The sequence below is a fragment of the Scyliorhinus torazame genome, chromosome 7 (genome assembly GCF_047496885.1).
Source record: "Scyliorhinus torazame isolate Kashiwa2021f chromosome 7, sScyTor2.1, whole genome shotgun sequence".
Taxonomy (NCBI): domain Eukaryota; kingdom Metazoa; phylum Chordata; class Chondrichthyes; order Carcharhiniformes; family Scyliorhinidae; genus Scyliorhinus; species Scyliorhinus torazame.
Window position 1 is genome coordinate 265,552,953 of NC_092713.1, and position 6,876 is coordinate 265,559,828.

Genomic DNA, 6,876 nt, shown 5'->3' on the forward strand with positions numbered 1-6,876 from the left:
TTATCCCCCTTGTTGTTTGCACTGGCAATTGAGCCACTGGCCATGGCACTGATGGGAGTCTAGGAACTGGAGAGGATTGGTCCGGGGGGGAGGAACACCGGGTGTCGTTATATGCTGATGACCTGTTGTTATATGTTGCAGACCCAGTGGAGGGGGATGGCAAAGGTTTTGCGGACCCTTAGGGAGTTTGGGGACTTCTCGGGCTATAAGCTCAATGTGGGGAAGAGTGAGCTCTTTGTGGTGCATGCGGGGGACCAGGGAAGGGGGATAGACGAGCTACTGCTGAAGAGGGCGGAGAGGAGCTTCCGATACCTGGGGATCCAGGTAGCTAGGAGCTGGCGGCCCTGCACAAGCTCAATTTGACATGGTTGGTGGGATAGATGGAGGAGGACTTCAAGAGATGGGATATGCTGCCACAATCCCTGGCGGGTAGGGTGCAGTCGGTCAAGATGATGGTCCTCCCGGGACTTCCGGGTGCGGCGATGACCAGCTAAGTCGCACGTTTCGGCAGCTCCCGGTGGAACGGACTTTTGGGCTCTTAATAGGAGCCCCAACGGCAATTTTAACGGCTAAAAACACTGTGCGGTAAACCAGAAGGGAATCCCCCCTGGACACGGATGGAAAAAGGAGAGGAAAGTGGCCGGATTGCGGTGGATCCTTTAGAGCAGTGGCAAGGAAGGCAAGCAAAAACCAAGATGGCGTCGGAAGGTGGCAGTTTAACATGGGGCCCTGAACAACAAGAGTTCTTGAAATGCTGTGTGGAAGAGATAAAAAAGGAAATGAAGAAAGAGCTGTTGGCCCCGATACTACAGGCGATCGAAGGGCTAAAGGAGGAACAAAAGACCCAAGAGCGGGAGCTTCGGGTCGTGAAGGCAAAGGCAGCCGAGAATGAGGACGATATACAGGGCCTGGTGGTGAAGACGGAGATGCACGAGGCACACCATAAACGATGTGTGGAAAGGCTGGAGGTGCTGGAGAATAATGCGAGGAGGAAGAATTTAAGGATTCTTGGTCTTCCTGAAGGTGCAGAAGGGGCGGACGTCGGAGCATATGTGAGCACGATGCTGCACTCGTTGATGGGATCGGAGGCCCTGACGGGTCCGCTGGAGGTGGAGAGAGCCTATCGAGTTATGGCGCGAAGACCGAGGGCTGGAGAAATTCCTCGAGCCATAGTGGTGAGATTCCTCCGTTTTAAGGACAGAGAGATGGTCCTAAGATGGGCAAAGAAAACTCGGAGCAGCAGATGGGAGAACGCGGTGATCCGCGTATATCAAGACTAGAGTGCGGAGGTGGCGAGAAGGAGGGCGAGCTTTAATCGGGCCAAGGCGGTGCTTCATAAAAAGAAGATCAAATGGTATGGGGTGGGGTGGGCGGGGCAGGGGGGCACCGCCTGGGGGGAACACAGCTGCGTGGGAACCGGGTGAAGAGCTGGGTAATAGGGCATGGCTAATCGACAAGGGGGGTGGGTAAAGAGCCCCCCAACCCGGCTGATCACGTGGAATGTGAGAGGGCTGAACGGGCCGATAAAGAGGGCACGGGTACTCGCACACCTAAAGAAACTTAAGGCAGATGTGGTTATGTTACAGGAGACGCATTTGAAACTGAAAGACCAGGTTAGACTACGCAAAGGATGGGTGGGGCAGGTGTTTCATTCGGGGCTAGATGCGAAAAACAGGGGGGTGGCTATATTAGTGGGGAAGCGGGTAATGTTTGAGGCAAAGACCATAGTGGCGGATAGTGGGGGCAGATATGTGATGGTGAGTGGCAAATTACAGGGGGAGGCGGTGGTCTTAGTGAACGTATATGCCCCGAACTGCGATGATGCCAACTTTATGAGGCGCATGTTAGGACGTATCCCGGACCTAGAGGTGGGGAAGTTGGTAATGGGTGGAGATTTTAACACGGTGCTGGAACCAGGACTGGACAGATCGAGGTCCAGGACTGGAAGGAGGCCGGCAGCAGCCAAGGTGCTTAAAGACTTTATGGAGCAGATGGGAGGAGTAGACCCGTGGAGATTTAGTAGACCTAGGAGCAAGGAGTTTTCGTTTTTCTCCTATGTCCACAAAGTTTATTCGCGAATAGACTTTTTTGTTTTGGGAAGGGCGTTGATCCCGAAGGTGAGGGGGACGGAGTATATGGCTATAGCTATGTCTGATCACGCTCCACATTGGGTGGACTTGGAGATAGGGGAGGAAAAAGAACGGCGTCCACCCTGGAGAATGGACATGGGACTAATGTCGGATGAGGGGGTGTGTCTAAGGGTGAGGGGGTGTATTGAAAAGTACTTGGAACTCAATGATAATGGGGAGGTCCAGGTGGGAGTGGTCTGGGAGGCGCTGAAGGCAGTGGTTAGAGGGGAGCTGATATCAATCAGGGCACATAAAGGAAAGCAGGAGAGTAGGGAACGGGAGCGGTTGATGCAAGAACTTCTGAGGGTGGACAGGCAATATGCGGAGGCACCGGAGGAGGGACTGTACAGGGAAAGGCAAAGGCTACTTTGATTTGCTGACTATGGGTACTGCAGAGGCACAGTGGAGGAAGGCACAGAGTGTACAATACGAATATGGGGAGAAGGCGAGCAGGTTGCTGGCCCACCAATTGAGGAAAAGGGGAGCAGCGAGGGAAATAGGGGGAGTGAGGGATGAGGAGGGAGAGATGGAGCGGGGAGCGGAGAGAGTGAATGGAGTGTTCAAGGCATTCTATGAAAGATTATATGAAGCTCAGCCCCCGGATGGGAAGGAGAGAATGATGTGTTTTCTGGACCAGCTGGAATTTCCTAAGGTGGAGGAGCAGGAGAGGGTGGGACTGGGAGCACAGATCGAAATGGAGGAAGTAGTGAAAGGAATTAGGAGCATGCAGGCGGGGAAGGCTCCGGGACCGTATGGATTCCCAGTTGAATTTTACAGGAAATATGTGGACTTGCTCGCCCCGCTACTGATGAGAACCTTTAATGAGGCGAGGGAAAGGGGACAGCTGCCCCCGACTATGTCAGAGGCAACGATATCGCTTCTCCTAAAGAAAGAAAAAGACCCGCTGCAATGCGGGTCCTATAGGCCTATTTCCCTCCTGAATGTAGACGCTAAGATTCTGGCCAAGGTAATGGCAATGAGGATAGAGGATTGTGTCCCGGTGGTGGTCCATGAGGACCAAACTGGGTTTGTGAAGGGGAGACAGCTGAATACGAATATACGGAGGCTGCTAGGGGTAATGATGATGCCCCCACCAGAGGGGGAAGCGGAGATAGTGGTGGCGATGGATGCCGAGAAAGCATTTGATAGAGTGGAGTGGGATTATTTGGGGGAGGTGTTGAGGAGATTTTTCTTTGGAGATGAGTATATTAGATGGGTACAGCTGCTGTATAGGGCCCCGATGGCGAGCGTGGTCACGAATGGACGGGGGTCTGCATATTTTCGGCTCCATAGAGGGACGAGGCAGGGATGTCCTCTGTCCCCATTATTGTTTGCACTGGCGATTGAGCCCCTGGCAATAGCATTGAGGGGTTCCAGGAGGTGGAGGGGAGTACTCAGGGGAGGAGAAGAACACCGGGTATCTCTGTATGCGGACGATTTGTTGTTGTATGTGGCGGACCCGGCGGAGGGGATGCCAGAGATAATGCAGATACTTGGGGTGTTTGGAGAATTTTCAGGATATAAACTGAACATGGGGAAAAGTGAGTTGTTTGTGGTGCATCCAGGGGGGCAGAGCAGAGAAATTGAGGACTTACCACTGAGGAAGGTAACAAGGGACTTTCGCTACTTGGGGATCCAGATAGCCAAGAATTGGGGTACATTGCAAAGGTTAAATTTAACACGGTTGGTGGAACAGATGGAGGAGGACTTCAAGAGATGGGACATGGTATCCCTGTCACTGGCTGGGAGGGTGCAGGCGGTCAAAATGGTGGTCCTCCCGAGATTCCTTTTTGTGTTTCAGTGCCTCCCGGTGGTGATCACGAAGGCTTTTTTCAAAAGGATTGAGAAGAATATCATGAGTTTTGTGTGGGCCGGGAAGACCCCGAGAGTGAGGAGGGGATTTTTGCAGCGTAGTAGGGATAGGGGGGGACTGGCACGACCGAGCCTAAGTGAGTACTACTGGGCCGCCAATATCTCAATGGTATGCAAGTGGATGGGAGAAGAGGAGGGAGCGGCGTGGAAGAGATTGGAGAGGGCGTCCTGCAGGGGGACTAGCCTACAAGCTATGGTGACGGCGCCGTTGCCGTTCTCACCGAAGAAATACACCACAAGCCCGGTGGTGGTGGCTACGCTGAAAATCTGGGGGCAGTGGAGACGGCATAGGGGTAAGACGGGAGCCTCGGGGTGGTCCCCGATAAGAAATAACCATAGGTTTGCTCCGGGGAGAATGGATGGGGGATTTGGAACATGGCAAAGAGCAGGAGTAACACAATTGAGAGATCTGTTTGTGGATGGGACGTTTGCAAGTCTGGGAGCGCTGACCGAAAAATATGGGTTGCCCCAAGGGAATGCATTCCGGTATATGCAACTCAGGGCTTTTGCGAGGCAACAGGTGAGGGAATTCCCGCAGCTCCCGACGCAGGAGGTGCAGGACAGAGTGATCTCGAAGACATGGGTGGGGGACGGTAAGGTATCAGATATATATAGGGAAATGAGGGATGAGGGGGAGATTATGGTAGATGAGCTGAAAGGGAAATGGGAAGAGGAGCTGGGGGGGGGGGGGGGTGGAGGAGGGGGGAGGAGGAGGGGGGGGAGGAGGAGAGGAGGAGGGGGGGAGGGGGGAGGGGGGAGGGGAGAGGGAGAGAGAGGGAGAGGGGGGAGGGGGGAGAGGGGGGGGAAGAGGGGGGGTGAGAGGGGGGGTGAGAGGGGGGGTGAGAGGGGGGGAGAGGGGGGGGGAGAGGGGGGGGGAGAGGGGGGGGGGAGAGGGGGGGGGAGAGGGGGGGGGAGAGGGGGGGGGAGAGGGGGGGGGAGAGGGGGGGGGAGAGGGGGGGGGGAAAGAGGGGGGGGGAAAGAGGGGGGGGGAAAGAGGGGGGGGAGAAAGGGGGGGGGGAAAGAGGGGGGGGGAAAGAGGGGGGGGAAAGAGGGTGGGGGGAGAGGAGGGGGGAGGGGGGAGGGGGGAGGGGGAGGAGGGGGGTTGGGGGGAGGAGGGGGGAGGAGGGGGGAGGGGAGAGGGGAGAGGGGAGGGGGGAGGGGGGAGGGGAGGGGGGAGGGGGGAGGGGGGAGGGGAGGGGGGAGGGAGGGGAGGGGGGAGGGAGGGGAGGAGGGAGGGGAGGGGGGAGGGGAGGGGGGAGGGGAGGGGAGGGGGGAGGGGGGAGGGGGGAGGGAGGGGAGGGGGGGAGGGAGGGGAGGAGGGAGGGGAGGGGGGAGGGGAGGGGGGGAGGGGAGGCGGGGGGGGGGGGGCGAGAGGAACCAGAAGGACTCTCAGGGATGTTAGTGTACATGTATAATATGTATAGGTTGTTGTTATAGGTAATTGTATATTGGACTGTTGAATTGTATTTTTGGAGAGTATTTATTTGGGACAAGGCAGTTGCCATTTAGTTTTGTTTTTTAATTTTGATGTTGTTTATATATTATTTATTTCTTGCTTAAAACTGGCCATTGTTATTTATATTGTTATATTACTGTGTAAAGGATACACAATGTACTGTCATGGTTGGCCAAAAATTTTGAATAAAATATATATATTTTTTTAAAAGATGATGGTCCTCCCGAGGTTCCTGTTTGTGTTCCAGTGCCTGCCCATCCTAATCCCCAAGGCTTTTTTAAAACGGGTAAGCAGGAGTATTATGGGATCCGTATGGGCGAATAAGACCCCGAGGGTGAAGAGGGTGTTTTTGGAGCGTAGCAGGAGCAGGGGGGGGCTGGCGCTGCCGAACCTATGTGGCTATTATTGGGCAGCTAATGTGGCGATGATCCGTAAGTGGGTAATGGAGGGAGAGGGGGCGGCGTGGAAGAGGCTAGAGGTGGCGTCTTGTGTGGGTACGACTCTGGGGGCGCTGGTAACGGCACCGTTGCCGCTTCCGCCGACAAGGCACACCACGAGTCCGGTGGTGGCGGCGATTCTGAAGATCTGGGGCAGTGGAGGCGACATAGGGGCGAGGTGGGGGCCTCGGTCTGGTCCCCGATACGAGAGAACCCCAGGTTCGTTCCGGTTAGGAGGAGGGGGGTTTCTGAGTTGGCATCGGGCTGGGATTAAAAGAATGGGGGACCTATTTATCGATGGGACTTTTACGAGCCTAGGGACGCTAGAGGAGAAATTTGGGTTACCTCCCGGGAATGCTTTTAGGTACATGCAAATGAGGGCGTTTGTGAGACGGCATGTGAGGGAATTTCCGCTGCTCCCAGCACGAAGGATTCAGGACAGGGTGATTTTGGGTGTATGGGTTAGAGAAGGCACAGTCTCGGCGATCTATCAGGAGCTGCAGGAGGCGGAGGAGGCCTCGGTGGAGGAGCTGAAGGGTAAGTGAGAGGAGGAGCTTGGGGAGGAGCTGGATGAAGATCTGTGGGCTAATGCCCTGAGAAGGGTTAATTCTTCCTCCGCTTGCGCCAGGCTCAGCCTAATACAGTTCAAAGTTGTCCATAGGGCACATATGACAGGGGCGAGGATGAGTAGGTTTTTTGGGGTGGAGGACAGGTGTGTGAGGTGCTCGGGGAGCCCAGCAAATCACGTCCACATGTTCTGGACATGCCCGGCGCTGGATGGGTTTTGGAGGGGCTTTGCGAGGACTATGTCCAAAGTGGTGAACACCCGGATCAAGCCGAGCTGGGGTATAGCAATATTTGGGGTATCAAATGAGCCGGGAGTACAGAAGCCGTAAGAGGCCGGTGTTCTGGCCTTTGCGTCCCTGGTAGCCCGGTGAAGGATCCTACTAATGTGGAAGGATGTGAAGCCCCCAAGCGTGGA